The following is a 15,934-nucleotide window of genomic DNA, read 5'->3' on the forward strand; positions in this document are numbered from 1 at the left end:
AAAAAAAAAAAAAAAAAAAAAAAAAAAAGGAAGGGACAGGAAAAAGGACTGCACCAATTGCTTCTTGAAGAAGGTTCCTAAGATCTGTACATATTACTTTGCATATATGCTATTATATCTGTATTTAGTAAAATGACTACATTTTGCTTTAAGAGAGGTTGAGAAATATAGTTCTTATTCCATGCAGCTGTGTGCTCAGTGAAACTTGCTATTATTTGAAAGAGTGGACCAATAGATGTCAGCAGTCAACCAGCAATCTCTACCGCAGATTATAAGAGAAAATAACTAAAATTCCACCACCTGTTGGGAGGGGACAGGCTCTTAAGGTGTTGAACCATTTCTAATGCCAGTTACCTCTCGTGGGGAAGACATGAATCTTAGAACACAAGCATTCTCTGGGAGGCTGAGTCTTAGCTAAAAGGCAGACTCAATCAGGCCTTTGAAGTGGCACAAGGGTGTGCAAAAGGTTAGGTGTTAAACAGAAAAGCAGTCTTAAGGATGTACATTAGAAACTAGTTAATATCACATTCCAGGAAAGGCCTTCTTTTTCTTTCTGGAAGTCTATGGGAGATGCGGTACTGGCTGAAAGCCCCTGGTGAGCAGCATTTATTTTGCAAGCCAAATTTATTTAGTTTTATGACACTCTCTGTGTTTATTTCTCTTTTTTACTCAAGAATTTACTATATTTTTGATCATTTCTTTCCTGTTTCAGCTGTGAGCCAGTTATTGAGTCAAGGGATTCTGCTCACACTTTAGATCAGAATGTTGAAATGATGGAGTGGAGCCCACCTAGGGCCCTATGGTAGAGGTAGTAGTAATTTCTCTGATTGCAGATGTGATACCGGCGTGGTCCATCACCCCGTCCTTTCCTACTAGCAGAACTTTCTCTAGAGCAGACTTTGGAAGTTTGGAGTGTGTGTTTCATTAAAGAAGGCTACTTTACCTCACTCCAAGTTAACATCTTCCACAGTCCAGTGCATCCACTCCCAGAGCTCTCTCTTCTTTTCTCCCCTAAGCTAACATGGGGTTACTTAGACCACTGATTCTCTGCTCATTCCCTGAGTTCAGTACCTGCTGGTCCATGGCCACGAAAATGCTGAACCAAAAGAGGACTAGTTAGTAACTTTCTTCCTGCTCTGATAACCTCAGGAATCAACAGCAAGGGAAAAAAAAGAGAGAGATATTTGTAAAATTCCTGAAAATTTGACCCTGGGTTCTCACGCTGGTACGGAAAGTTCTAATAAATCACTGACTCTTGAACTAACGGATGACATGACAAAAAAGAGTTACTCCAGATTTGAGAAGTTGCATCAAAATCCGTGTCAAGGGGCTACAACCAAAACAGCTTTATGAATATCAGAAGAATGAAGAATGGCTTAAGGGAGCCACAAAAGAGAGTTCTGATGAAAATCTCCATCTTCAGGAAAGCATAAATCTGCTTTACCGAAAGGAAACTTAAACAGGGAAGAAGAGAGTAAATAAACTAAGTGAACAGAACAAGGGGTTTTCCTGTTCCAACACATCTTCCGTTCACAATATGAAATGTTTCCACCAAACGCCGAGTTTGTTTTCCTATCCCTACAACCTCAGCACAGAAGTTAATTCAACCTTCAGATAAGCTTACTTCTGAAGATTCAGGAACAGAGCAATAATTTTTATCTCTTATAAAATGTGATTTTGAATTGTCTATACTTTAGTTTTATTACTATTTAGGGATTATGCAAATTACTCAAAAAGAAGCTTGATAGAATTATAATTCTTAAGATAGTGTTTTATAAATACAGATGATTTAAATTTGAATATTATGAATGAATTATTTTCTTTTTACTCTATCTCTAAATAATCAAAGTATAGTATTTTGTCGATTTTGTTGTTTAAATGAGTTCACTAAAAAAACTATAATAGGAATTTTATTTGAACAATTGGAGATAATTTGAAATAAACTGGGGGCATTTGAACAAAGTAATTGAAGACAGTTGAAAAAAAGGCCATTTCTGTTTATGCCCAGAGATGTATTTACTATAGTTATAAGGCAAACATGAGAGCAACTTGATGTTTACTTAAATAACTTTTAGTCTGTTTTTAGAAAATATTTCAGAGCCTTTGGAACTCAAATATTTAATAAAGTTAAGAGGCTTCTCTTGATTTGGAGTTTTATTAAAGTGAAAGTTTAAACTCACTTGCAAAAATGGAGAAGTACTTTTCTTAGTCACCTTCCCAATTTATTTGTGAGTTACAGACTCTGTCTATCTGCAAGAAATGTTCTGCCCAGCAATTAATGCATCTAGTCCAATGAAATTATGGCGTCCGAAGGAAAAGTCCATGGAAAGAGGCTGGAACCAATGATGGAGGTCCTGGGAAGATGAACAGAAAATAAGCTGAGCCTCTGAGCCACAGGGAATGCCTGGTAGGGGCAGGGGGGAAACACAGGGGTTTTTAGGACACAGACATCACAGCATAAGACTAGATGTTCAGGAGAGATGGTTTGCACACTCCACTTGAATCTGAATACTTAGTTAGGGCTGGGAAAGGAACTTAGGAAAAAGAATATGGAAAAAAATTCATTCATCTGGTTAACACTAGATGGCAGTGAATGATAGTACTTATCAAAAAATAGGAATCGGGTGTCATTAATAATGGTATTATGAACATATTTGGACTGTCTTGAGTCTTGACATAGAACAACAATAACAACAACGAAAATCACCTGATCACTCTTGCCTTGTTTCCTGTTCTAGCTATAATCCAAATGATCTATAAAAGACATTTTTTTCCCCTCGTCCAAGGGCGACTAGTTTTGTCTCAATCTTCTGTATTACACTGGGTTTCTCTAGTCTTCATTTTTGTGCTGCCTTGTGTTGTGATCTTTTACATTTATACACCTTAATGTAAATATCCTTTTTTTTTTCTTTCAAAAAAGAGCTTCTGTATAAAAAGAACTCTTTGGAAACAGGGGCACAGTTCATGCTTTGATTGTTATTGTCCTCCATTCCTAGTCAAATGCTTTAAATGCTTTGCACTTGGAGCGCTCTTAAGAAATACTGAATCTTTAAAATATACAATATATTTTGTTAGTTTTTGTTTTGCCATATGTGAAACAAGCCTGTGGCAATTCTTTTCCACTTGTTAGTCTTGTCCCCTGAAAGTGTATAATATTCCTAAAGGAAGAGATTGTGTTATATTTTCACATCCTCAGGAAGTAGAATATTAGCATCTTGGACCATCAGAGCTGAAAAGGACCTTAATAGTCACATGGTCCAACTCCATCCGTTTCCAGAAGAAGTAACGAAGGTTCAGAGCCCGTTAGTAACTTGCCTGGGGTCACTGAGCAGCCCTTTAGAGAGGCGTTAGAAACAGAACCAAGGTATCTTGGCCAGTAGAGTGTCTTCATTAGTACTTTTTAAGTTCCCAGGCCGAGGTGCTGAACGAAATTAGGTTCTCTCCAGGCTGGGGTCCTGGGCTGGGGGAAACGTCCTGTCCACGGTCACTACTCTCAGCCGGCTTCCCAGGCTTTGAAGTTCTGGGAGATGGCACAGGAGTCCCGCGCACGCTCTGCACGACGGGCAGACTGATGGGATACGAGGCCAGTTGTCCTTTAGGCCACTGAAGCAATCCTCCTCGGTCCCCAAAGGGCGACTGCAGGTATCTGAAGCTCTCTGCCTCCAAGAGGAAAGAAATGTCCCCAGTCCTAAACTTAAAGGGGAAGAGAAATTTGGGACTCGGTCGGTGAAGCTTCGCACACCCCAGCCTGTCACCACCCACGTCCAGGGGCGACTATGGCAGCGCAGGTGGCCTTGCAGGTGGCCCGGGTGACAGCGCTTGGGGCCAAGCGTCCCGCGCCCACGCCCTCCGGCCGCCTGCGCTGCGCTGCGCCCGGGCCGCGCGCCACCTCCGGGTCCCCGCCTGACGCCGGTCCAGCGCTCCCTCCGGAGCAGGGTGCGTGCCCAGCTGCCCCGACTCCGCGCTGGTAGCGCAGGCAGGAATGTTCCCAACTGTCAGCGGGGCAGGGCCGCCAATCCGGACTCCCCTGACGCTCGGAGACAACTTGTAAGAGTGGAGGGCTCACAGGACAATACGCAGGAGGGTCGGCTGGGTGGCTTGGGGCTGCGCTTACTGGCGAGAGCGCTGGGCCGCGGAAGACCGGAGCCCTTGAACCAGGGAGGCTTGACTTGCTTCGCCCTGATTCTACGTCCTTCCAGCCCCAGCTAATCTCGGGCTTACAGGAATTATACACTCGCTCTCTGAAACTGTGGAGCCACTCTTGTCTGTTGCCCAAAGAAAAAGAACTTTTTGAGAAGTTAAAAAACAAAAACAAAACTTTCCTGAGCTTAAGAAATCTGCCAACTTTTACCCAATTCGAGATCTCTTCAGGTGTTTTCCTGACAGACAGCCATCAATCACCGGCACAGGTGAAATCTTAGATGGTCCACAGTTTACCTCACACTTGCTTCCTCTAACCCCTGCCCTAGCTAGCCTTCTTGGTTAGCATATAACTTTTCCTTTTTAATTTTATAAATTGAAAGATGAGTAGTGTGGGTTCTATTTTTCCATTCGTTCCCCTTCTCTTTATACACAGCTCATTTCCCCCAGTATTTTTAAATGAAATATTCTATCTAGACCAGTCCACACCCTGGTTGTCTTCCTATGGCTGTAGTCTCACTTATTACTGTGTCCTTTAAAAGGTCTGGATGCAGCAGGAGCTCTGTGGCCGTTCCCTCACTGCATCTAGAGAAGAGAGTGGCCAGTGATACATTTTATCACTGTAGGATGCAAGAGGAAGACATTCATGAAAATGTGAGAAGCAAGAACTTAATACCCAGGAAGGTCAACTGTTTACAGGAGAGGAGGCCAAGAGAGGCTGAACCTGACACAGCCTGCAGGTCTTCTATGAACAGGAGCCAGTATTTTTCTTCTTTGGGGCATTTTACCTTCCTATTGAATGTCTGTTCCATTTCAAGATTGGAAACTTAAATGCAGAATGTGTGTTGCTTTCATTTAGTTTGAAGACATCAAAGATGGGAATATGCCTGTTACAGTCTTGAGTACTTGGTAAATAATGGGCTGAAAAGCAATTTTAAGTCTGACAAACTCTTCACCTATTGGTGAAAAACTTCCAGTCACTTTTAGGTAATGAAAAGTTCAGTCTGAAAACAAAAGGTTATCACCGAATTTCACATGCTTCCTCTGTCCTAGGCTGGCTTGCCTTAGAAGCCTGCAGTGTGGAGAGGTTGTGTCATATTGGCCCCTCTTCTCTTTCCTCATTGGTCCCTCCTTCCACATTCAGTATGCTGCCTCTGTCTCTTACAGGAAGGGGAAAAGGAGGAGAAGTCTTCATTGATCAGTGCAGCTCTAATCTAACATTGAACCCCTTGGGTACGGCAGGCATCCAAAGCGAACTCGTAAGATGCTACTACGAGTTCTTAAGAGTCTTTTGCTGGGGACCTCTAACTGCAGCTCCCTGGTGTGGGTTCTGTCGCTCTGTTAGTCCCTTTTGCCGTCTCACTCTTTCCCTTTTATATTTGATGTCATATATCCAGCCTTTTTTAGCTTAGGTTCTTCATCCCTGGCTGGAAGCCCTCTAGGGAAGGGTCCTTTACGAGATGGCTAGTGGCTGACTCCTTTCTATAGGGTCTGTATGTGGCCCATAGGAAGTACATACCTTTACCCACTTCATGGAGATGCAGCCTGCTGTGACTTTAGAAGTACAGGATTACAGCAGTGGTACTCAAAGGGGGCAGAGAATGGGAGACAGGGACATTTTGGTTGTCACAATTGGGGTGGGGGAATGCTACTTGCATCTAATAAGTATGTCACTGAATGTCCTACAATGTACAGGAAAGCTCCCACAACAAAGAATTAGACCCAAAATTCCATAGCTCAAGGTTGGCAAACACTGGATTAGAGGAGCAACTTCTGGACACTATAAAAGTCTATAATACCCTGCAAGAGTTAAAACTGAAACAGGGGCTTCCCTGGTGGCGCAGTGGTTGAGAGTCCGCCTGCCGATGCAGGCGGTACGGGTTCGTGCCCCGGTTCGGGAAGATCCCACATGCCGCGGAGCGGCTGGGCCCGTGAGCCATGGCCGCTGAGCCTGTGCGTCCGGAACCTGTGCTCCGCAGCGGGAGAGGCCACAACAGTGAGAGGCCCTCGTACAGGGAAAAAAAAAAAAAAAAACTGAAACAGAACAGAGACAGAAACTGAGAAGAGTCATCACTTAACTGTTCTTTAGAATTTCCAGAAGATTTGGCCTATTTATGCCCTGTCACTGTGCATGGGCTCATGTGTAGGTCTAGTTATAAGACAATAAAATACTCTCAAAATGTGCTCTAGCTACCCACGTGGAGGTCCCTCGATGCTGGATCAATTTCTCATTATGAGACCTTTGCTAATTCTTAAACTACCTCCTTACTTTGCATTTCTGTAAATCCACTCAGCACCACATCTGAAAATAGTAAGATTAGTCAGCATTGCATCTGAAAATAGGAAGACTTGTCAGAAACCAAAATAGCATTTCTGAGGTACTTGCTTTGAAGGCTTAATCACTATCACAGTTCCATTCTGAAAGGCATTATAGCAAGAAGAAGGGCAGCATTGCAGGGGCCCCTAACTGGCAAATAATGACAAAGGCACTAAGGACGAGCAAAGCTCAGCCTCACTGGACAAGCTGCTCACCCTTCAGCTGGGGAGACCGACTTTTCTTTCCATTTAACTAAACTTAGGTACGGTGGAATGAATAGCATTTCATAAAGTTGGGGCTACAGAGAACCGCCCTGTTTATTTTAGAAATCGAATCACTGTCAACTTCATGTTTATTTCAGATGTTACTAGGTAATCAACAGGCAACAAACAGCAGGAGAATAGATCTGGCAGTGCCATAAGGCAGCAGTTGCCGCATGTGACATAGGAGGAAAAGGTGTTACATTATAGTGGAGAGAAATCACAATGTGTGCGGCTGCTATCACAGGGTTTTGGAAGAAATATGTAAATAGAGCAATGGAGCATAAACATAACAAGGAAATGGGCAGGTCTAAACCCTGTAGAACTTAAACACAGCTTGTTTAGAAAACAGAGATGGTCCTCGTAACTGCAGCTCTCAGAGGTGCAAACGGCTTATGTCTGATTCCAGTCTGTGGTAGCAAGACCCCTCTTTACCTTGAATAAACAGGAAATTACAACCAAAGAACGCACGGTAAGACAGAGTAATGCGATCTGTATCTCTCAGCACACGAGATGGCCCTGCTCCTGGATTTATATATAAACACTGCAGAGCTTTCCATGGTAAACGGCTAGATCTGTTTATCTTTGCATTGTGTACTTGGGAATTAAGAGAAAATTAAGGAAAAAACCTACTGTAACAGTAAAAGTCCCTAGTGTAATGTTTAGAGTATAAAATTCCTTTCCTTAGAAAATGTGGTGAACTATGTTGCAGGAACTTTTAAAATAGCTCATAGAACAGAATGTTCTTCCACAGATGAAAAGTTAAGTGCACCCTGTCCTTCCCCATACCTATCTATGGCTTGGTAATGTGTCAAGCAAGCCAATTGAAAGTGAGGGGGAGAAGCTTCTCTAAGGCTCTCCATGCCTGGATTTTATCAGCGATTCACTTTTTGTCCCTCATGAGGAATTTGCCTTGATGCAGAAGTGGGCTCATCAAACGCCTGCCCTGCACCGCACCTCTGTGCCGAGCCTTTGCTCTGGAAGCTGTAGACCTCCTCATTAGAGAATGCCTGGGGCACTGTCCTTCAGAGGCAAAAGCTAGAAGTGATGTCAAAGAGGTCCTGAGATTGGCTCAGGCCTGAGCAGACAGGAAGTGACCAGGGCAGCACAAGCACCCTGGGCTTCTGATTCTAGGTCAATGTTGTGTCTGTTCCTCCTGAAAATGCTCGTGGTCCCAGATGTCTGTACAGCCGGGCTCACAGACCCTCATCAGTCTGCTGGGTTCTCTCCAGTCAATTGAAACCTATCTGCATGTGGAAACCAAGCCTAAGGATAGCTGACCTAAAGGAAAGAATGAAAGACACTCCACATGCACTCATTTTTCTGGAAGCCTCAGAGAGCTGGCCCAAGTTCTCCCAAATATACCCTTCAAAGCAGCTGAATCTCACTTTAGCATATAGTATTTGAATACCTTGTACAAAGAAAATATGTTGCTTGTTATAGAAGCACAAACAGCACTAAGACCAACTAAAGTATATTTTTAAAAAACCCAAAGTCGTCCTATGTTTGCATTTAGCTTTTCCATTGACTATCAGTGTAACTTCAGGCTGTTGTTTCACCTTTATGTGACTCAGTTACTTCTTCTGTGAGAGGGATAAAAATAGCCCCTTCCTTACTGGAATGCTGAGTCCCACCCTTTGGGGTTCCAGCAGTTGGGGATGTGGCCCAGGAACTTGCATTTTTAGAAAAGCTCCTTACGTGACTCTGATGAACAGCTAGACATAGGAACCACTGGTTGCAATAATTCCAAGAACATAAAACTACTGTCTCAGGAAAATAAAAGACATTTATTTATTTTTTGGCCGCACTGTGAGACATGTGGGATTATTAGTTCCCCGACCAGGGATCGAACCCGTGCCCCCCTGCAGTGGAAGCATGGAGTCTTAACCACTGGACTGCCAGGGAAGTCCAAAAGACATTTATATTTGATGCGAACCTAAACCAGGCATTAACCTGGGAGAATGTTATTCTAGTTCATGAAATATTTAAATTCAGCATGTATAATTTTATAGACAAATTAAGAGGGGAAAGAAGAGCAGCCAGCTCTTTGGTTGCTGGCAGGATTTTCTCAGCGAATTTGTATAGAGTACTTAGAACAGTGCTGGGTATATAGTAAATGCTCAAAAGATGTTAGCAATTATTTTCGGTATTGAGTAGAAATGTTACTGTTTAGTTTAGAAAAATTGTAAGTAATCTTTAAAGAGATGAGTAACCAGCTCTTTAAGTGAGCAAAGTGTCTTTTAGAAATTACATATAAATATCCATGCACATTAAAACTTTATCTAACACGTTAACTTCTTACATTTTCCCACCAAGCAGTTTTGGATAGCTCTCTTCTTACTCTCACTTCACGTTTTCCGTTTTAAAACTGATATTGATAATCTTTTTAGCCTTCTGAAAAACACATACCAAAAATTACCTGGAAAAGGCATAATGTTCTCATTCAAAGAAACTGGAGCTGGAAACATTCTTTAGTTCATCACTGGGACAAACGTTAAAGAGTATTTTGAAATGCATACCAACTAAACATATACATCTATAATAAAATTCCAGAAACTTTTCCTGCCTTGTATGTGTTTATAGTACAAGATGTATCTGAAACAGACGTGATGGTTTGAAGGTGTAAGATGTTTGGGTTTGGTCGATTCATTTCCATGAGTTTCTGAAGTTCCTTATCCTTCCTTCACGAGCCTCTTGCACCTTGCAGACATCAGCCCACTTGTTCCTTGTTCTTGGGACAGGGTGACACTTCTTAGCAGACACAAAATGACTAAGTAACTTTTAGTAACGTCAATTGTGTGCTGGGTCATTAATGCAAGACCACTTTGTGACCCTGCTCAATTCTTTTAACCCTTTCTTCTCTCCAAGATGTCCCTTAGCTAGAGCACCAGCCACTATTAAAACATGATCATAAATCATGGTTATTTGTCCACTAACCCTTCTTACGATACCAAAGGAAAAAAAAAAAAGAAAAGAAAAGAAAAAATGAAGCTCAGGCTCACTTAGACAGCGTCTCTGCTCTTGATGAATCTTTATGGAACCTTATCTTATATTTTTAACAGCAAAGCTCGGGCTCTGTTTTACTGAAGCTGTTTATATATCTAATCAGAGTGGATCAGGAAATGTGGTTGACAGCACAGGGCTGCCTGAGAAACCTACTTGCTGGCCAGCATTAAGGCCACTTTTCAGCTTGAAGGCGTGATCAATGGAGTGTGTCTGAGGCTCTGTTTAGATTAAGGGAAATAACGCACTGGTGGCCACATTCATCCCAAGCAAATCATTTTCCCTCACGCGGGCTGCAGTGAAAAGCTTTCCAATAAAGCGCTGGCAGGATTAAACACAACCAGCTCCTCACGCGCCCCTCCTGTGGTGGTTGGCTGCAGGCTGGGAGGAGCCCGGGCTCTAGCCTGACTGGGAGGATGGCGTTGCAAGAGAGAGCAGATCACACTCTGCCCTACCGCTACCTAGCTGGGTGTCCTACGGCCAAAGACTGGATCTGTCTGAGGCTTTGTTTCATCACCTGCGAAATGGAGATGTATGAGTCCGGGTTCTCCAGACAACTCTCTCGCTCTATCTAGATCTACAAATATATCATATACATGTATATGTATATACATACATACATACATGTATATATACCCCTGACTGGGGCGAGGGAGCAGGTACAGACTAGCTGAGGCACAGAACGACACCTCACCTTCAGCCTTCCTTCGCCTAGAGTCCTGGGTCAAGGTAAAACTGGAAGAGAGTAGTGTTCCCCAGAGGATTGCCCACTGGCTCCAGCGGGAAACTGAGTCGGGGGCAAAAGCTTCTGACCCTGGGGCTACAGACGAGAAATGGAACTGAAGAAGAGGGGGAAAAAAACTACAATCCCCAAAAGACCGTAAAGCGTCCACCTTACGCATGCGTAGACCCCGCCCCAATTCGGCGGTTGCCCGGCAGCTCTTTTCGCGCATGCGCTCTCCGACCAGTCTTCTTCCAACCCCTTGTGTTCCCCGGCCGGGGTTGGTACCCGGACCTCCTGTGACCTTCATCTCGGGTTGCGATGTTGCCCTTCTCTTTGCTCTGGGCGACTTGGCCTCAGCAGAGATGTGGTCACCTGGTCAGGATGGCCATAAGGTGCCAGCACAGCGAGGCGGCCCAGACCCAGACTGGAGAAGCAACCTAGGGCCGGTCAGGCCGGGAGAGTCTATCAGACAGTGACCCTGAGATATGGGAGCTGCTACGGAGAGAGAAGGACAGGCAGTGTCACGGCCTGGAAGCTCACTGCTCCAGAGAACTTCTGCAGCCGAGCTGCGCCGGAGGCCCTGGGGTCCTGTCTGAACAGCAGGTACTCGGAGGGTTATCCTGGCAAGAGGTACTATGGAGGAGCAGAGGCAGTGGATGAAATCGAGCTGCTGTGTCAGCGCCGGGCCTTGGAGGCCTTTGACCTGGATCCTGCTCAGTGGGGAGTCAATGTCCAGCCCTACTCGGGGTCCCCAGCCAACCTGGCTGCCTACACAGCCCTTCTGCAGCCTCATGACCAAATCATGGGGGGACCCCGTGCCCGATGGGGGCCATCTCACCCATGGCTACATGTCTGATGTCAAGCGGATCTCAGCTACATCCATCTTCTTCAAGTCTATGTCCTATAAGCTGCATCCCAAAACCAGCCTCACTGACTATGACCAGCCGGCACTCACTGCTCAGCTCTTCCGACCTTGACTCATCAGAGCTGGTACCGGTGCCTATGCCCGCCTCATCGACTACGCCCGCATGAGAGAGGTGTGTGATGAGGTCAAGGCGCACCTGCTGGCGGACGCGGCCCACATCAGTGGCCTGGTGGCTGCCAAGGTGATCCCCTCACCTTTCAAGCATGTGGATGTTGTCACCACTACCACTCACAAGACCCTTCGAGGGGCCAGGTCAGGACTCCTCTTCTGCCGGAAGGGGGTGCGGGCTGTGGACCCCAAGACTGGCCAGGATATCCTTCCACGTTTGAGGACCAAATCAACTTTGCTGTGTTCCCATCCCTTCAGGGGGGCCCCCAGAACCATGCCATTGCTGCAGTGTCCGTGGCCCTAAAGCAGGCCTGCAGCCGTTCCGGGAGTACTCCCTGCAGGTTCTGAAGAACGCTTGGGCCACGGCTGATGCCCTGCTAGAGCGAGGCTACTCGCTGGGGTCTGGTGGCACTGACAACCACCTAGTGCTGGTAGCCCTGCGGCCCAAGGGCCTGGATGGAGCTCGAGCTGAACGCGTGTTGGAACTCGTATCCATCACGGCCAGCAAGAACACCTGTCCTGGAGATCGAAGTGCCTGGGGGCCTGCGGCGGGTGCCCCAGCCTTGACTTCTCGATAGTTCCGTGAAGAGGACTTCCGGAAAGTTGTGGGCTTTACAGATGAAGGCGTCAAATCGGCTTGGAGGTAAAGAGCAAGACCACCAAACTCCAGGATTTCAAATCCTTCCCGCTCAAAGGCCCAGAAACAAGTCACTGGCTGGCTGGCCTCAGGCAATGGGTGGAGCAGTTTGCCAGGGCCTTCCCCATTCCTGTGCACTGAGGGCATCTAAGAAATGAAGCCCACAGACTGACGTTTATTCCTCTTCCCCCTACCTGGACAAGTTGGGTGTTGGGGGTAACTGCCTATCTTCCAATTTTTTGCTGGGGGAGGGGAAGGCCGCCCACTTAGGGGCAAAGGCAGGTGTAGTTCCCCTTCCCAGAATTTGTAGCTGAGAAAGTTGCTTCTTGTCACAAGACTTAGAAGGAAGAGGCTTGGGGCTTTCTGCCCTAATCTCTCTCATTGTCTCAGTGTTATAGACTCCCTGCCCTCTCTTGGGGAGGGGGGAGTTCCCCTTGTGAGCCAGAGGAAGGAGTGGGTAGGCTTTCTTTCATTTTTATCTAATAAAATGCTAACCTGCAAAAAAAAACTAAAAAACAAAAAATGTATATACATATACACATACATATATATGTATATAATGTATCTGTAGATCTAGATAGATACATACATATACACACACATACATATAATGTAACAGATGCACATACACATATAATATCTACCCACTTATTTATATGGAGATTTATTTTAAGGAATTGGTGCATTTGGTTTGGGGGCTGGTGAATGTGACGTCGGCAGGGCAGCCCTGAGGGCTGGAGACCCAGGCAAGGGCTGATGCTGCAGCTTCAATCTAAAAGCAGTCTGGAGGCGGAATTCCCTCTTCCTCAAGGGAATCCAGTTGTATTTTCTTAAAGCCTTCAGCTGATTAGAAGAGCTCACTCACATTATAGAAGGTAAACTGTGTTACTCAAAGTCTTTGGATATAAATGTTAATCTCATCTAAAACATACTTTCGCAGCAGCATCTAGACTGGTGTTTGGCCAAAAACTGGGTGTCACGGGTGCCACGGTCAAGCTGGTTGACACATAAAATTAACCATCACAGGGGATCGTAGTAACACTTTGTTCAGAGGGGCTTGGAGAAAGTTAAGTGTTAATGCCTAAAAAGCACTTTGCAATGGACTCTGCGTCACAAAATTTTAAGGCAAATTTGACTTATGCTTTAAGACTAAGTTTTAAAACATTCAAAAAATGTGTGTTACCTTCGGGTAGAATTCAGCATGACCACGTGACAGCGTCTGCTTCAGACTCCTTTTCAGCCACATGGATGAGCCGCCGGCAATAAGCTTCAGAGTCCCTGGAAATTGAGAGGTGACACATTTGTAGCAAAGACATGTTTATAGGCTCATCGAATTTTTAAAATCTTACCTTCTGCTCTTGAAAAACAATAAAGAACCTTTGTGGTACAGTCAGTCAGCTTTTCGTGGGTGTCTTTATACCTTGTGGCCCCAATAATTTGGAACGTGGAGTAGTAAGTTATGGGTTCATTTAACACTGTCTTACCCAGTGCTTGCCTCAGAGTTGGAAAAGGGTACTTATAAGAATGTGGCTTCCATGTACATCTTCCTCTCTGTGGTACAAAATATGGCCTCAAAGAAAACATCGTTGTTTCCATTTCAAGGTCCTTTCGGGAGCGGAGAAACTGGGCAGTTACTGGTGGAATGCTACCTTTCCAAGATTTATGAGGAGTCGTGGAGGGCTCAGTAAACTTGGAAGGTAGCTTTTGTATCTTGCAGCACTCAAGACTGATTTAATTTCATGTCAGTCCTGGAACGGCAACCACTATATGAACTGCAGGTTTATAAATTGCTTCTTGGAGCAGCTGACCTTGTAGGTGCCGGGAGTCAAATGGAGCGGAAAAGTAGAGGAAGCTGGCAGATTGAGAATCTTGGTACACCGAGTAAGCATCCATTTCACCAAAACTGGAGTTCTCATCTGCCCCCCATTTTCACCCCCAAACCCCTTCTTTCCCTTGAGTTTGTCTCCTGCCTAAAATACTCATTTTTTTTTCCCCCATAAGATGTCAGATGGGCTAGTGAGGGAGAAACTGGATTATGCGACCATGGTAAACAGGGTCTTCTGAATTTTCAAAGATCATTTCATGAAAATTCTGCTCCTGAGCTACTCAGAATAAGTAATATAAAGCCTAATTTACATCTCCTCTCACAGTAGAATCCCTGACAGGGATGTTAAAACAAACTGATGTCACTAAGTAAAGCTAATATTCAGAAGCACTGGATTCTTACAGGAGCTAAAAATACGGTTTGGGGTCATGGCATTGATTAAGTCAGGCCTTAAAATCAGCAAGCAACACACAATGCTATTTGAAGAAAAGCACACATATCAGGATAAATCTCCCAACAATTTTTAGTCCCACTGCAGTGGAGCGTTGTTTGTGTGGGCGGTGGCAGCCTCTTTGCCCTTTTGTCACTTGGAATTATGCTGGACCGAGCATTTGTGGACTGTGGGGGGGCAGCCTCACCTTGGCGACAGGATGGTCACAGTAGTTTGTGAGGTATTTCCATGCTCTCAGAATGCATATCTGCAGTTAATTCTAAAAGAAAAAAAGAATACATTTCTTATAGCAGACATGTAATCTAAAATGCAGCTGTGTCAGTGACCCAGACAAGAAGTCATCCCTGCTCTCAGGAAGCTTAGTTTAGTGGGTGGGAGGCTGTAGTTAAAAATAAGTTATACAGGGCTTCCCTGGTGGTGCAGTGGTTAAGAATCCACCTGCCAGTGCAGGGGACACGGGTTCAAGCCCTGGTCCGGGAAGATTCCCACATGCCGCAGAGCAACTAAGCCCGTGTGCCACAACTACTGAAGCCTGCGCACCTAGAGCCCATGCTCTGCAACAAGAGAAGCCACTGCAATGAGAAACCCACGCACCGCAACGAAGAGAAGCCCCCGCTCGCCGCAACTAGAGAAAGCTGAAGCGCAGCAATGAAGACCCAACGCATCCAAAAATAAATAAATAAAATAAATTTATTAAAAAAAAAACTGTTGGGCTTCCCTGGTGGCGCAGTGGTTGAGAGTCCGCCTGTCGATGCAGGAGACACGGGTTCGTGCCCTGGTCTGGGAAGATCCCACATGCCGCGGAGCGGCTGGACCCGTGAGCCATGGCCGCTGATCCTGCGCGTCCGGAGCCTGTGCTCCGCAATGGGAGAGGTCACAACAGTGAGAGGCCCGCGTACCGCAAGAAAAACAACAAAACTGTTGTACTACAATATACTATGTGCTGTAAAAGATATGCTGTTGTAGCCCAGAAGAGTCAGTCAGGGAAGGCTTCAAGGAGGTGGTGGCATTTGAGACGAATATTGACCGGTGAGTAGTTTCTGTTTTCTGGCTTTTTGTTTTTTCGGCTAAGCAGAGTTAGAGCCAGGGACTTCCCTGGCGGTCCAGTGGTTAAGAGTCCACGCTTCCACTGCCGGGAGCACGGGATTGATCCCTAGTAGGGGAACTAAGATCCCCCATGTCGTGCCGCGTGGCCAAATAAAATAAAATAAAATAGAGCCAGGAGGAAAACGTCACAGAGTAGTGAAAGGGCCAGAAATGTTCCAGGAAAGGTGAGAACTTAATGTGTCTGAAGCAAAAAACATGTGATCAGTGACTCAGGAGATGAAAGGGAGAGAGCTTAGGAACAGCCTTGTAACAGCCTAAAAGTGGAAATGTGGTCCTCGGTGAGTTCAGGAAACAGCTGTAAGAAGGAGAAGGACAGAATATGAGGGGCATTTGTGATCAGTGGAGTGTGGAGGCTGTGTGTGTGAGAGAGGGCTAAGGATACACAAATTTCTAGCTAGGAAGTCTAGTCGGGAGGTCACCCTGCCGAACTAAGTCAT

General features: G+C 45.2%; 1 long non-coding RNA gene and 1 pseudogene across 1 annotated transcript in view; one reads left to right on the forward strand and one right to left on the reverse strand.

Moving 5' to 3' along the window:
- The first annotated feature begins 10,762 nt into the window (after positions 1-10,762).
- On the forward strand, positions 10,763-12,255 carry LOC113631400 (serine hydroxymethyltransferase, mitochondrial pseudogene; annotated as a pseudogene).
- A 1,045-nt stretch (positions 12,256-13,300) lies between these two features.
- The window catches only part of LOC113631414 (uncharacterized), a 94,562-nt gene continuing 91,928 nt past the window's right edge, over positions 13,301-15,934 (reverse strand). Inside the window, exons 2-3 of the long non-coding RNA XR_003437306.1 lie at positions 14,578-14,649; positions 13,301-13,392 (exon numbers count right to left, since the gene is read on the reverse strand). This is a non-coding gene — a long non-coding RNA (uncharacterized LOC113631414). The remainder of the gene's footprint in view (positions 13,393-14,577; positions 14,650-15,934) is intronic.

Source organism: Aethalodelphis obliquidens, unplaced genomic scaffold (assembly GCF_003676395.1).
Source record: "Aethalodelphis obliquidens isolate GAN/ISIS:26980383/991018 unplaced genomic scaffold, ASM367639v1 scaffold33, whole genome shotgun sequence".
In the NCBI taxonomy this organism is placed as follows: domain Eukaryota; kingdom Metazoa; phylum Chordata; class Mammalia; order Artiodactyla; family Delphinidae; genus Aethalodelphis; species Aethalodelphis obliquidens.